This window comes from Dipodomys merriami, unplaced genomic scaffold (assembly GCF_024711535.1).
Source record: "Dipodomys merriami isolate MVZ:Mamm:240054 unplaced genomic scaffold, mDipMer1.0.p SCAF_527, whole genome shotgun sequence".
NCBI lineage: Eukaryota > Metazoa > Chordata > Mammalia > Rodentia > Heteromyidae > Dipodomys > Dipodomys merriami.
Genome location: NW_027206099.1, coordinates 365,055 through 380,714, shown reverse-complemented (window position 1 = coordinate 380,714; position 15,660 = coordinate 365,055). Strand labels below are relative to the sequence as shown.

The following is a 15,660-nucleotide window of genomic DNA, read 5'->3' as shown; positions in this document are numbered from 1 at the left end:
AAGGACATCTATGATGAAAACTTAAAAATCTTGAAAAAGGAAATCAAAACAGAACTTAGAAAATGGCAAAACCTCCCATGCTTCTGGATTGGAAAGATTAACATCGTGAAAATGGCAATATTTTCCAAGGCTATCTAAAAATTCAACGGAATACCTATCAAAATTTCAACCACATTCTTCACGGAAATAGAAGAGGCAATCCAAAAATTCATATGGAAAATTAAAAGACCCTGAATAGCAAAAACGCTCCTCAACGGAAAGAGCACTGCTGGAGGAATATCAATACCAAATTTGAAACTCTACTCTAAAGCCATAGCAATCAAAATAGCTTGGTACTGGCATAAGAACAGACCTCAGGACCAATGGAATAGAATTGAAAACCCAGAAATGAACCTACAGACCTATAGCCATCTAATCTTCGATAAGGGAGCTAAAAAATAGAATGGAAGAAAGTCAGCCTCTTCAGTAAATGGTGCTGGCAAAATTGGATAACTACTTGTAGAAAATTAAAACTAGATCCTTATATATCACCCTGCACCAGAATCAACTCCAAATGGATCAAAGTCCTCAGTGTCAAAGCAGACACTCTGGAAACATTACAGGATGGAATAAGAGAAACCCTAGGTCTCCTTGACACAGGCCGAAATTTTCTTAATAGAGACCCAGAAACACAACAAATCAAAGAAAGGTGGGACAAATGGGATTACATGAAGTTGCAGAGCTTCTGCATGGCAAAGGACTTACCTAGCAAGATCAATAGAAAGCCCACGGATTGGGAGAAGATCTTCACTAGCCATACAACAGACAAGGGTCTCATATCTAAAATATGCTTGCAACTCAAAAAATTAAATCCCCCAACAACAAATCCTCAAAGAAACAACTGCCCAATAAATAAGTGGGCTAATGACTTAAAGAGAAACTTCTCTGAAGAAGAAAGAAGGATGGCCAATAGACACATGAAGAAATGTTCAACCTCCCTAGCCATAAAATAAATGCAAATCAAAACAACACTGAAATACCTCCTGACTCCAATTAGAATGGCAAAATTCAAGAACTCTAACAACAACAGATTCTGGAAGGGATGTGGACAGAAGGGAACCTTACTGCATTGTTGGTGGGTGTGTAAACATTTTCAACCACTTTGGAAAGCAGTATGGAGGTTCCTCAAAAGACTTCACATAGAGCTGCCCTATGACCCAGCAATCCCACTTTTGGGCATTTACCCAAATGTTTACAAACAAGACCACACTAAAGCTACCAGCACAACTATGTTTACTGCAGCATTATTTACCATAGCTAAGATATGGAACCAACCCAGATGACCCTCAATAGATGAATGGATCAAGAAAATGTGCTCTATATACACACTGAAATTCTATGCCTCGATCAGAAAGAATGACATTGCACCATTTATTAGGAAATGGAAAGACTTGGAAAAAATTATATTAAGTGAAGTAGCCAAGCACAAAGAAACATAGGTCCCATGGTTTCCCTTATTTGCAATATGTAGTATATTTATGAGTCAAGCCGAAAAGTTCAGATAATGTAATGTGAGGAAAATGAACCCTTATATATGTATTTTAATGTTTTTTATTTCATTCATTTGTTTCTAATGCATTTAAAAGATTATCTCTTTCTTTCTTTGTATGTCCCTCCCCCACAGTATAACCCCTGCTTTCACTGTATTTGATGTCGGTATAATTTGTGGAGGAGATGGTGAAAAACAAGTTGTTTAAGGATACAGGTGGACCTGTTTCAACAATGAAAAGTACAAGTTGTCATGTCGAAAACGAAATTTACAACTTTGGTGCAGGGGGTGGGGGGAGGATTCGGTGGGATGGCAGGGAGGAGGCTGGAAAGGGATGTGAAGGGTAAACAAAGGAGGAGGCTGCAATGCCTGGTAAAAAATGTACTCATTATCTTGCCCATGTAATTGTAACCCCTCTGTACAGTATGTTCACAAAAAATTTAAATTAAAATTAAGAAAAGTACCTTGCTTCATTACTTGGGCCATAGGTCTACCACTGTCTAATTTTTGTTTCATTTGGCTTTTGCTCAGAGTGTGAAAACTCAGCTCCTGCTCATAGTATATTTTTGTTTAAGGCCCTCGTTGGGAAATTTTGTTGAGTTGGGGGTTGAAATTAATTCCTAGTGACTCTTTCTGAGGTTTATATTATTATTGTGACTAGGTGATTACATAAATTTCTCTTATCGCAGAGAATTGTGGAAAAGTAATATTTAGTTGAAGTCACAAATATATTTTAACCTTCACAAGGTAAATTGTCATTATCATGGTCTAAATTTTGTGAATTCTGTAAGCTTTGACAATACAATTCTATAAGCTTTGACAATACAATTATTTCTTCCAGGTGATATTTACATTTCTTTCCTTTTGCTTATTGTAAGATGCTCTGACTTTCGCTCTCATCCCTCCCATCTCTTTCTGAGGTTTTATTGATTTACTTATTTAATTGAAGGGTAAAAGGCTATACTACTTGAGCCACAGCTCAACTTTTGCCTTTTTTAAGTGGTTAAAATGAGGCAAGAGTCCCATGGGTAGTCAAGGACAGTAAAGAGAGGCTAGAAATTGGAGGATTATATTTCAAAGTCAGCCTTGTAAAGAAATTCCATGAGACTCTTATCTCCAGTCAAACACTAATAGGCAGAAGATAGTAGACCTGTAGTCATGAGCAAAACACTTCAACTTTAAGTCCCTCAACTGAACACAGTAAAGCAAATTTCATGTACTTTCCTGCCCAACATGGCTTTCAACCATGATCTACAGATTTCAGCGGCCTTAGCCTTCAGGATTATAACTGTGAGTCAACATTTAGAAATCTTTAATTACCTCTTCTTTCACCTTTTCAGTTATTTATTATTTCTTTTTTTTTGTCATTTGTTCTTAGGCACTAGCTCTCATGCTCAGTTTTTCCTTTCCTCTTGAAAGTACCATGCTCTACAACTTTGACCACAGGTAAACTACAGGCTGTTTCTCTTTTTTGTAGCTCTTCTTCTAGGGCTCAAACTCAGGTAAATGTGACTGAGGTTCTTTTTGTTTGTTTGTTTGATTAATTGAGTGGTGGTTGTTAAGTCTTGAAATTAAGTCATGATGAGTCTCCTTGAGGTTTTATTTACCTTTACCTTAATGGTAGTTGGTTTCACTACTTGAACCATAGCTCAACTTCTGCATCTTTTGTGGTTAATAGGAGATTAGAATATCAATAGCAAGCCAAGAGCATTACAGAGAGGACTGAAATTTGAGAATCATGGTTCAAAGCCAGTCTTGCGCAACAAAGTCAATGAGACAATTATATCTAATAAGCACCAACACGTAGGAAGAAGTAGACCTCCAGCAATGAGCAAAGCATAGCAAGTTCAAGCCTCAGTATTGAACACAGTAAAATGTCTCCTGCCCAGGCTGGTTTTGAACCACTGTCCTCAGAACAGGTAGGATTACAATTTTTATTTAGAAAGCTTCAATATCCTCCTTTTTGCACCTTTTCATTTATTTGATTGTCTCTTCCCCCTTTTTGAAAGTTCATGTCTTTTATTATTAGGGCATACCCATTTACGCTCAGTAATTAATTAATTAATTAATTAATTGATTTTGTCAATTGTAGGGCTTGAACTCAGTGCCTACGCACCGGCCTTCAGGGACAAAGCAGGCACACTACCACTTTCAGCCACAGTGCCACTTCTACTTAGTTGGACAAAACAGTCACCAGGGGACTTTTCAGCCTAGGCTGGCTTCCAATTGTCATCTTCAGATCTAAGCTTCCTGAGTAGCAAGGATTACAGACATGAGCCAGAGGCACCTGGCTTGTTTTTTAGATCAAAACTAACAAGCTCTACATTTAGGCCACACTAGTTCACTGACTTCACTGTCCATGAGAGTTTTGGCTTTTTTTTTAATTGTGAAAATTCTGTACAGAGGGGTTACAATTACTTGAGCAAGGTAATGAGTACATTTTTTTATCAAGCATTGTTGCCTCCTCTGTTTCCCCTTCCCATTTTTTCCCATCCCCCCCACACCCCCCGCCCCACGCGAAAGTTGTAAAGTTCGTTTTTTGACATAACATCTTGTACATCTCATTGTTGCAATGGGTCCACCTGTATCCCTATTTAAACAATTTTCTCCCTTCCCCTCAACAAATTATAACAACATCGCATACAGTGAAACAGGGTTATACCATGGGGAAGGGACATGCAAAGCAACAAAGAAATCATCTTATAAATATGTTAAGAAAAATAGCAAGAAAGAAAAACCATTTGAATCATTTTTTTTTTTTGCTCAAAGCTAGCACGAACAAAAACTCTACTCTTGAGGGTTTTTTTTTGAGGGGGAGCGGGCAGAGGCTTGAATTCAAGGCCTACTTACTCTCGCTGAGGATTGTTTTGTTTTTGGTATTTTGTTTTTCATTTCAAAGCTAGCAGGCTCTATTATTTGAGTCGTAGCTTAACTTCAATCTTTTATTTTTTGGTGGTTAATAGGAAATAAGAGTCCCATGGAAACCAATAGCACTACACAGTATCCTAAAATCTAAGGATTACAGTTTAAAGCCAGTCTGGGCTTTGAAAGCCCATCAGTCTAATCTCCAATTAACCACATGAGACGGTAAGTAGTAGTTTTAAACTTGAGCAAAAAAACTCAAGTTCTAGCCCATGCCTAGCACACTCAAGTTAGTTGGGCTTTCCTGCCCAGGCAGGCTTCAAACTGTGATCCCTAGATTTCAGATTGGATTAAAGGTATGCGTCTATATTTTAAAAACTCATTGACTCTTTTCTTCTTCACATACATTCACTTGTTTATTTGTTGGTTCTCTGGCTTGTTTTGAGGGCCTCACCAGTCTTGCTGAAGGATAGCATGCTCTAACACAGTTGCACTTTGGTTCAGTTTTTGGTTTTGGTGGTTAGCTGGAAGTAAGTATAGAGATTAACATAGGGTCCTGAATTGTGCTGATTGTGATTCAACGTCAGGAGCAAGGAAAGTTCATGAGACTGTTATCTCAAATTAACCTCCAAAAGATCAGAAATGGTCAAAAAATAATTGTAGTTCATATCCCAGAAAGGCACATACACACTCATGCACACACACACACACATACACACACACACACAATGGTCTTTCCTGTCCTGGCTGGCTTGGAATGGTGATCCTCAATTTCAGTGTTTTGAGTAGGTAGAATTACAAGTGTGATCCACCAGTTTCTTGGTCATTTTATCATTTTTAGTAGACTCTTTGTGCTCTCTTCCACTTTTAAAAAAATTATTTTGTGGTTTTCTTAGTGCTACATCTGTTTTTCACTTAGCTTTTTTTATGCTCAAGGTTGCTGCTGTACCACTTCAGCCACAGCTCAACTTCTGACTTTTTGCTGATTAGTTGGAGATAAGACGTTCATAGATTTTCCTGTCCAGGCTGACTGTGAACTGCAGTCCTCAGATTTAAGGATATTGTGTAGTTCCCTTGGCTTCCTGTGGGACACCGTCCTATTTACCACCAAAAGAAAAGTATGTGGGGCAGAAGTTGATCTGTGGTTCAAATAAGAGAGCCTGCTATCCCTGAATTTAAAAAAAAAATACTTGTAAGTCTAATTCGGCTACTAATTGTACACACTGCTTGTTCTATTCAAATAAAAATGAAACAGAAACAACTTATGCACAGTGACCAGGTAATAAGGATTCCTGACTGATAACCAGAAACGAATTCCTAAACTCATCTCCTATAGCCTTTTTTAGATAAAATTGGTCATTTGTGTAAGCTGAGGAGAGATTAAAGAACAAGACTTTACAGGCCAGTTACACAGGACTTGGGAATCAGGATCCATTGGTAAAGCTTTTCAGAGAATGACTAAAAACACACTCTTCACCATTCCAAATGGTTCTTCCTTCTGTGCAAGGGAAAGAGAGGTGAGAAGGAATAAATATGGAAAAAGTAAGAAGCATCAAACAAGGTAAATAATGTTAACTTTATTAGATAAAGTAAAACATAGGTGTACAGGGTGCAATCCAGAAAAGGACATGTCACCTCTGTGTGGATCCCAGTTAATTTAGTTAATAAAATTAATCGATGGTAAGGAGTAAAACCTTCTATTGATTTACGGAAAGGAGGTATATGGTGAGCAAGTCAATTTAATAACCTCAAGGATTTTGAACACAAAGGAGTGAAAGTTTTGCACTCTGCTTGAGCAACAGGAAGGAACAGAGCTGAGGAGGACTGAGATGTGCAGACATTGCCCAAGAAAGATCTCACTGACATCAAGTGTTCTTATGAATGCTGGTTTCCAGGGGCCCATGCCTGTAATCCTAGCTACTCAGAAGGCTTAGATCTGAGGATTGTGGTTTGAAGTCATTTGGGATAAGAAAGTTGGTAAGCTTTTTATCTTTTACAGTTCAAGAATATTCTTATTTGATGCTAATTGTAACCCAAGGCAGTGCAATTGGATACCAAGCTGAAGAATATTAGAAAATACACAGACAAGTATAGACAAAACGAACAAAATCAATGAGGACCCAGGGTACCAAGGCTCAATGGCACCTGGGCTCCAGGTCACACAAGCAATCATATTTATTTGAATTCACACTGGGAAGGTTACCATGGATACATGCAAAAATGAAGCATCAATATTACAATCAGAGCCACCACAGTGAGTAACACTGGTTCCCTTATTGTTTTGAGAAAGGAGACTTCTCTTTTATCTCCCAGGTTTCAAGGCCTTTAAAGCACTATGGAAAGGGCAATAGTTTAACCCTCTCCGGAGCTCTGTTTTAACCCTTCCATGGCCAGATATCATCTTTCAGAGTACTATTGAGGTGATGTTCAACCTCTCAAAACTTTTCTAGATTCAACAAATCAGCTTGAGTCCAATACACATATTAATATTAGTAGCATGTATTACAAACACAGTAAAAAGAGAAAAAATAATATTAGACATTTAAACAGAAATAACTGACTGCATTCTTTTATCCGGTACAAGAAATTGAACACTGTTGTCTAAGTCTCTAATAACACTTTTTTTAGATATAACTTCACGGCTTTCATAAAACCTCCTACATAGTCCTTAGAGTGTCTTTTTGACTCCCATTTTTATTTGTTACATTTGCATAGTAGTATAGTATGTCATCTTTAAAATCATATCACCTCATAATTAAAGTTTATCGTGTAAGTAAGTACTTGTGATACTCCAATAAAATATCACAAAAGTTGGAAATGGAGCTATGGCTTAAGAGCTATAGTGCAAGTCTTGAGCCAAAGAAGCTCAGGGGCAGTGTCCAGGCCCAAAGTTTAAGCCCTAGTTTCCACACATACACATCCCCCCATCCATCACCCAGACACACAATCAGATGATAATGTCTATCAAGTTCTTCCTTAGGATGATCTTGATGATGTCAGCAACTGTATCAAGTTTCTATCTCTCTTCCATGCATTTGTGGTAGTAGACAGCAGAGTCACTCTAATATAACATGTGCCTAAGACTTGTCCATGAGCAAAAGCAGTTATGTAACATATCCATCACAATGTCCAGCTCTCTTGATAGTAGATCTGCCCATCTTGGGACTTGATGGGATCCATGTACTCTTCAACTGGCTTTCCCATCCTCGGTGCCAACTGCTTCAATGTTTCACCATCCACACCAAAGAGGCTTTCAAAACCCCTCCCAAATTATCTGAATCCTGGATGCCTGCGATATCATGAAGACACTCTGTGGGTATTCCCCTCTCTGACAGGCCATTTTAACTCCTATGCTCTCCTCACAGATGTAGGCAATGGTCTCTGAGGGACTTCAGTGCCAAATCTTCGAGAGATTTAGTTTCATTGTTTCCATAAGCTCTGGGAAATCATGCAGTAAAGGGTCCAGGTTAGAAACATAGGGGTATACATACCTCCTCATTCTGGAGGTTTTCATGTATGTTCTCTTGGCCATTGAACAGAAGTGGGGTCTCTAAAAGGAAACTTGTATGGTGATCTTTCTGCTTTGGTCCATACAACAAAGAACCACTTTCCCATCCCTTCAATGATTTTGACAAGCTCCATGTGATTCATGCTGAACTGCTTTCAATGCTGTATCAATGTAGAGGTCACAACTGGATGTTGTGTGGATAGCTGTCCATGCTTGATCCTGAGTTCCCTTGACATGCAGGGACCAAAACTCCATGTTGGGAAAGTGAGAGCATGATTAGCTGGCTTATATCTGTGTAGTCTGAATGACACCAGTAGGCATTGAGGCCTCCTCTTTATGTCCAAGTACCCTCAGCATATTGATAAAGATTGACACACCATGGCAAGTCTTCACAAAAAAATTCTGACCTGGTCCTGGGCATTATCTCAAGCATCTCACCCACTTCTAGCAACTTTCCTTCTTTCAAGGTCTTGCCAATTCTCCTTGTGTTCTCAGGTAAAATACTGCTGTCAGTGAGTAAAGAGCAGAGGACAAGGAAGCAGGTACTCTAGAGAAAGTAAATACTGAAACCTCTTCCATGGTGAGAAGATAATTAAACCTGCAACTATAGAATAGCAAAGGAGTTAAGATGGTTATGCACACAGTTTGTGCACAAAAATGCCAGACCTAGAATGCCGTGTTCAGAGTTTCAGTCCATAATCGTCTGTAACAAAGGCATCACAGTTACAGATAAACCAAGTTCATAATGTCTTTTCTTGCACTCAGGAAATGGACACTATCCCTGAAGTTTATTTTTTCCCCTCAAGGCTACTACTTCACCACTGGAACCACAATTCTACTTCTAGTTTTTTGGACATAATTGGAAATAGAATTCGTACAGGCTTTCCTGCCCAAGTTGGCTTCAATCACTGATCCTCAACCTCATGAATAGCTAGGATTAGAGGATTGGCCACTGAGCCTGGCAACAACTCTCTTCCTTTTTATTTCTTTTGCTTTGTTCCTTTTTTCCAGTTATGGGCCTGAATTCTAGGCTTGGGCACTGTCCCTCATCTCTTCAGCTGAAGGCTAGTCTCAACCACTTGAGCCACAGCGTGATTTCCAGCATAGTTTCTGCTTAAGTGGTAATGAGCAATTGAATCCAGGGCCTTATGCATGCAAGGCAAGCACTCTACCACTGAGCCACCTTCCCAGCCTCATCTTTCCTTTTCTTAAAAAAATATTATTAGGAAGATGATGTTCAGAGGAATAACAGTTAAGTCAGTTAAACAGTTGTCAGGTAAAGAATCCATTTTGGGGGGACAATTACACCCCTTTACTGTTTCTCAGTTTATACCTTTCACTGTGGCTTTTTTCTGGTTAACTGGAGATAAGAATCTTGCAGACTTTGCTTCCCAGGGTGATTTTGAACCGTGATCCTCAGATATCAGTCTGCTAATGAGTTAGGATTACAGGCTTGAATCTGAAAGACAAGAAGACTGTTCTGAATGTTGTCCTATATTGGTTATAGGGCTGTGGGCCTGAATGGACTTATGCAGTGAATGCCAGGCATATCAGTCATCTGGAAGCATGTGTCCCTACTTAACCCTGACTGACTCTCAGAACAGATAGGTGATGCTTTCAGGGCAAGAACCAGTTTGTACCAGCTCAACAAAAGTCCTCACTATATAGGTCTTATTCAACAACTATTGGGTTGCTTATATTATCAAGACATTTTCTTTCTTAAGAAATTTTTCATTGTAAGATTGCAATAACTACAGATTCATAATGGTCTAGGAATACATGTCTGCTATCAGCTTTAATACCAAAGCCACATAGCTGCTACAAATCATGTTTTATTGATCTTATAATAGTTCTTGAATATTAGTCTTTATTAGTAATTATATTAGTAATATAAGTATTAAAGTTCTGCAAACATATTTCTCTTATTAAATGAATCCTTACAGTGACATTGAAAGCATCTTCTGGAGCAGCATTGGAAAAGATACTTGGATAATACTAAGAATGAAGGATGAGAAGTGTGAAAAACAGAACTAAGAGAATTACCAGTGTGACTGGGAAACATCTTCTACAGAGCAGAATCCCAGATTTCTGGAAACATATCATGTGAGAACAGGGCTTCAAACAGTACATGTGACCACATGGGTGAGCCTCAATGTTGCCACATAGATGTTATTCTTATTCCTATATGAAAGTCTCATGTTCGATGGGCTTTCATAACCCCAGATTTATGAAATTTTGCTGCCTTCTTTCCTTCAATATTACTTCATACTTTGCTATTGAGTGTAATTATTCTTTCAAAACATGAAAACTCAACACCATCTCTTGGACTGAGGCAATTCTTGTCTCCCTATGAATAGATCTGTTATTTAAGAGGCTTCCTTGGGCTGGGTAGGTGGCTCAGTGGTAGAGCACATGCCTTGCATGCTTGAGGCCATGGGTTCGATTCCTCAGCACCACATAAGCAGAAAAATGCCAGAAGTGGCGCTGTGGTTCAAGTGGTATAGTGCTAGCCTTGAGCTGAAGAGCTGAGGAACAGCACCCATGCCCAGAGTTCAGGCCCCACAACCGGACAACCCCCCCCCCAAAAGAGGCTTCTTGACAGGTGCCAGTGCATCCCTTCTTTAATACTAGCTTCTCAGGAGGCTGGGATCTGAAGGTCACAGTTGAAGCCTGCCTGGGTAGGAAAGTCCATCAGATTCTCATCTCCAATCAATTACCAAAAAAGTCAAAAGTGGAGCTGTGGCTGAGGTGGTAGAACACTAGGCTGGAGCAAAAAAATGCATACGGACAGGCAGCACCCAGCTTGAGCCTGAGCCCCAGACCAGCCTTCAGGCACACACACACACACACACACACACACACACACACACACACACACACACACAAGTGGCTTTCTGCCAGACATGTCATGTGGGCCCATGAAATGTTTGGAGACGCCTCTTCAAATGGACTTGCCCTTGTATTTACTCCAGTAATGTGGAAATTGACTCTCAGTCACCTATAGGTCCATTGGTTCAGGATTTTTACTTTGCATCCCACTTCCTTTGCTTGTTTTTGAGGTGAGTCTTGTAGCTCACACAGATGTCAATACACTTCAAGATGCTGCTTACTGTCTCAGGGTCTGCATTGACACTACACATGGAAAAAGAAAACATGACCTGAGAGCCTCTGCTTACTCTGAGGACCAGCTATCCAAGCAACGGCAGCTTCCTATGAATGCAAACTGGAATCCAGGCTCAGGTTGTTCATAACAGACAGATGTGAGTTGTGTAAGGCTTGAATTGTTCTAAGGAATAGCAGAGAATTGAGGAAGGCAGAGGAACTGGGAAAAGACAATCGACCTTCCCATGTTTCCTTGCAGTTCCTGGTCCACATTATATCCTTTGCTAATTGTTCTGCTGTGTGTGTGTGTGTGTGTGTGTGTGTGTGTGTGTGTGTGTGTGTGTTTGAGAGTGTCAGTGAATGTTTGCACGTGTACAGTGGTTCTGGGCCTTGAATTAAGGGGCTGGACACTGGGAAGGCAGGGTGAATATGAGCAAGTACATCATATGTGTGTGTGGAAGTAACTCCATCAAACCTCTGAGTGTGCAACTAGTAATGAAAGTGAAAAAATGATTAAGCAATGCTCAAAATCCTCCATAAGCTATTTAGAAATAACTTTAAAAAAGGGTCAGGAAGCATAGTTGGTAGGGGATATGAAAACATCTGTAGTTAAAACTGTGGGATTATTCAAGCAAAGTGCTGGTGGCTCATGCTTGTACTCCTAGATATTCAAGAGGCTGAGATCTAAGGATCATTATTTGAAACCTGCCCAGGCTGAAAAGTTATCACATTCTATATAAGATATACTACTCAGAATAAGCTCAAATGAGGCTTAAGCAGTAGAGTGCCCAAATTCAAACCACAAGAATGGCAGAAAAAAAAGAAATAGTCCAAACTTAAGATGTCTAAGGAGTTTTAGACTAAATGTCGTATATACAAGGTACTATATTTTGGGGCTCATTTGTTGTTGTTGTTTTAAATATATCATGTATATTCTTCCTCCTACAATATATCCCCTTTTGACTTTGACTTGACTTTGTTACCGTGCACCTTGTATATACATTTTTCTAATTTAGGGAGGGGAACCAAAATAACAAAAATGCTGAAACAAGGACACAGGATGACCCATTGCAACAATGATATCCATAGGACAGTATGTTAGAAATGAATTTTACAACTTTGGGTGGGGAAGGGTGGAGGAGAAGGTAAGGGATAGTAGAAAAAAAACAAGGGAAGGGGTAACAATGCTTGACCAGAAATGTACTCATTGCCTTATTCATGTAACTGTAGCCTCTCTATAGAATCTTCACAATAAAATAAGATTTAGAAAATGAAAAATATCTAGTTACAGCTAAAGTACGAAAGGAAAAATCCTTTCATTCATTTGCCTATGGCAACAGAAATTAGAAATACACAGTCAATAGATATTTATTGCAAACCCCACACAGATTCATGCTCATGGCTACTTCACCCTCCTTGTCTTCAGGGGAAAATCAGGAGGAATCAGTACAAGCTTCCTATCTAATAGCAGTCTACTCAATTCCTGTACCAAGACTGCCATCTGTAGTGCATCAGATGGAAAAAGTTAACATTCCTTCCAAAAGCGTCTCAAATGAGCCCTATAAACCATAGCCTCCAACTGTCCTGATTTAACTCTTATTTCCTTTCCCAAGCTACAAATACATATAAACTTGTGGAGGGCTCTACAGAGATGGACAGTGACTTATAAAACATATACTGTTTCACACCTGTAGAAAATTAAAACTAGACCCTTATAAAGCACACTGCACAAGAATCAACTCCAAAGGGATCAAAGACCTCAGAGCCCAAGCAGATACCCTGAAAACATTACAGGAAGGAAAAGGAGAAACTCCAGGGCTCATGGCACTTGCCAAAAGTTTCTTAATAAAGACCCAGAAACACATAAAATCAAAGAAACGTTGGACAAATGAGATTGCATGAAACTGCAGACCTTCTGCACGACCAAGGACATAGCTATCAAGATCAAGAGAAAGCCCAACGATTTGGAGAAGATCTTCACTAGGCTTACAATGGACAAGGATCTCATATCTAACATATAATTAGACCTCAAAAATTAAATCCTCCAAAAACAAATCCTCAAAGAAACAACTGCCTGATAAATAAGTGGGCTAAAGACTTAAAGAGAAAGGTCTGAAGAGGAAATAGGAATGGCCAATAGACACATGAAAAAATGCTCAAATTCTTTAGCCATAAAAGAAATGAAAATCAAGACAATGTTGAGATTCCACCTCACCCCAGTTTGAATGGCTATAAGCAACAAATTTAATAATAACTTATGCTGGAGGGGATGTGGTCAAAGGGAACGTCCTGCATTGTTGGGGGGAGTGTAAACTTGTTCAACCACTTTGGAAAGGAGTATATTAAAACTACCAGCACAACCATGTTTATTGCAGCATTATTTACCAAAGCTAAGATATGGAACCAACCAGATGCCGCTCAGTATATGAATGGATCAAGAAAATATACACAATGGAATTCCATGCCTCCATCAGAAAGAATTAGGCAGATACCTGAGGAGCAGGCGGGATGCCGCTGATCAGAGCCGCTTGAGGCTAGGGCTGCACCTTCTCTGCCCTGATAGGCATCCTACTCTTGCAGGATTAGTGCAGCTTTTGACATACGAGGTTATGTTGGAGAAAATGTCGAGTTGAGATGTACCTTCAAGTCATCTTCATATGTCACTGACAAACTGACCATAGACTGTAAGTACCGTCCTCCCAGCAGCAGTCTCACAAAATCTGTATTTCACTATCAGTCTTTCCAGTACCCAACCACAGCAGGCCCTTTTCAGGATCAGATCTCCTGGGCTGGAAATGTATACAAAGGGGATGCATCCATAAGCATAAGCAACCCTAACCTGATAGACAATAGTGTTGCGACCACCTCGACCAGCAAGGAAGACATGACCCGGGATTCTTCTCAAAGCAGTTTATTCGGGAACCTCATCTGCAAGCTTCTCCTTCCCCGCACCCGCACTCCGGTTATAAGCCTCCTGGATGGCCAATCCTGAGGTGCCATGCGGCATATACAAATAGGGTCACAAATACAGAAGCAAGCCAGTAGCCAAGCCATAGCCATATAAGGAGTTGTTATTCACAGAGAGCACTCGCCATCGGGAAGGCAGAAGGCGGAAGCCAGTGCCATCTTTGGTCGTGGCCCCTGCAGCTCTCCACACAATAGGACATTCAGTTGTGCTGTGAAGAATCTCCCAGATGTGCACCATGACATCCCCCTGATGGAACTAACAATCACAGAAAGGGGTTTTGGTACCATGCTGTCTTCTGTGGCCCTTCTTTCTATTCTTGTTTTCATTCCCTCAGCAGTAGTTATTGTTCTGATGCTTGTGAGAATATCAAGGAAGGCTGCAGAGATGAAAAAGCAGAGAAAGTCTGGCTATAAGAAGAAGTCTTGGAGTTCCAGGAAGATGGCAGAGGAGAAACTAGAGGTTAAACAAGCTCTCCCATAGAAAGCAGTTTTAGTGTTCCAGTGAACAGACCTAAGTCAGAGAATCACAAGTGTGCCATCACAGTACAGAGAGTTAGGCCAGAGAGGGAAAATCCTGGCAAGGAGACAGATCTGAGCACTTGCCAGCATTTGCAGCTATGGCTGTGGCTGCAGCAGCTGCAGCCATAGCCGCCATACCTGCAACACAGAGAATCCGGGATGAAAGAGCCAGATGCGGCAAGTGAGCAGATTCTATTCAACACCAGCAAGAACCGACAAGGAGAAGACATCTTCATCCGGCAGTTAGCAGACCAGAGACAGCCCAGGAACCAAGACTCGGCGTGAGTAGAAGCCTGACGTCCTCACTCCTTCTCAGAGAGCAGAGGAGGGAAGCCACCTCTCATCCCCCACTACCGGAGATCTCCATCTTTGATACTGACAAGGGCCTGGCTGAGCTGCTAGCTCCAAATCAGGCCTTGGAAGAAAACTGGAGTCATTTAGGAGCTCACAAGAACCTAACCTGACGTGCCAGACTCAGCTCAACCCAGGGAAAAGTCACCCGGCTCAGGCTGCCAGGCCCAGGAGTGGCTTTCTTCACTAGGAAACAGAGCAACAGTCTGTCCATCCCTTTAGCAGCCTCTACAATCAATTGAAAGTCAGTAAACATAAATCCTGAGAATGGCTCCAGGCTGGGCTCTGTGAGTGTCTCAGGAGCTAACCCCTCAGGGAAAATCTACTTTTTGCTGAAAGGCCTCCACTCTACCCAGAACCAAGCCTCATCACAGCATCTCCAAAGTAGAGGAACAAGCCATCTCCCTCTTGTGATACTCAAAACAGATTTCCTTCCCATTGAACAAGACTGGGAGAAGGATCACAAAATCCTGGGTAAAGCAGAGCATTTTTGTGCCTTCTCAAACAAACTGACTTAAGAAACCAACCAAGCCACAGGAAAATAAAACACCACAAGAAGACCAGAGACTACAACAAGAGGCTGGTTATGGACACAAGGGAAATACAGGACTTTCCTAACCCTACCCAAAAAAATCAAAAAAATTTTTTTTAACTTTCATAAGTTTTTTTCTAAAACTTCTTTTAATTGTTACCTTTAAAAAATTGTTTTCTAGTAACTTTTTTTCTCCCTCTTATAATTTTTATTTTAGGGGTATATGTGTGTGTGCATGTTTTCTTTCTTTTTAAAAAAAAAAAAACATTTATTTTTTTGTTTTTTGTTTAG

At 40.2% G+C, this 15,660-nt stretch overlaps 1 pseudogene; it reads left to right on the top strand.

Annotated features, from left to right (window-relative positions):
- LOC138811430 (myelin protein zero-like protein 3 pseudogene) overlaps positions 1-14,448 on the top strand; it is a 35,070-nt pseudogene extending 20,622 nt beyond the window's left edge.
- The last annotated feature ends 1,212 nt before the right edge of the window (positions 14,449-15,660 follow it).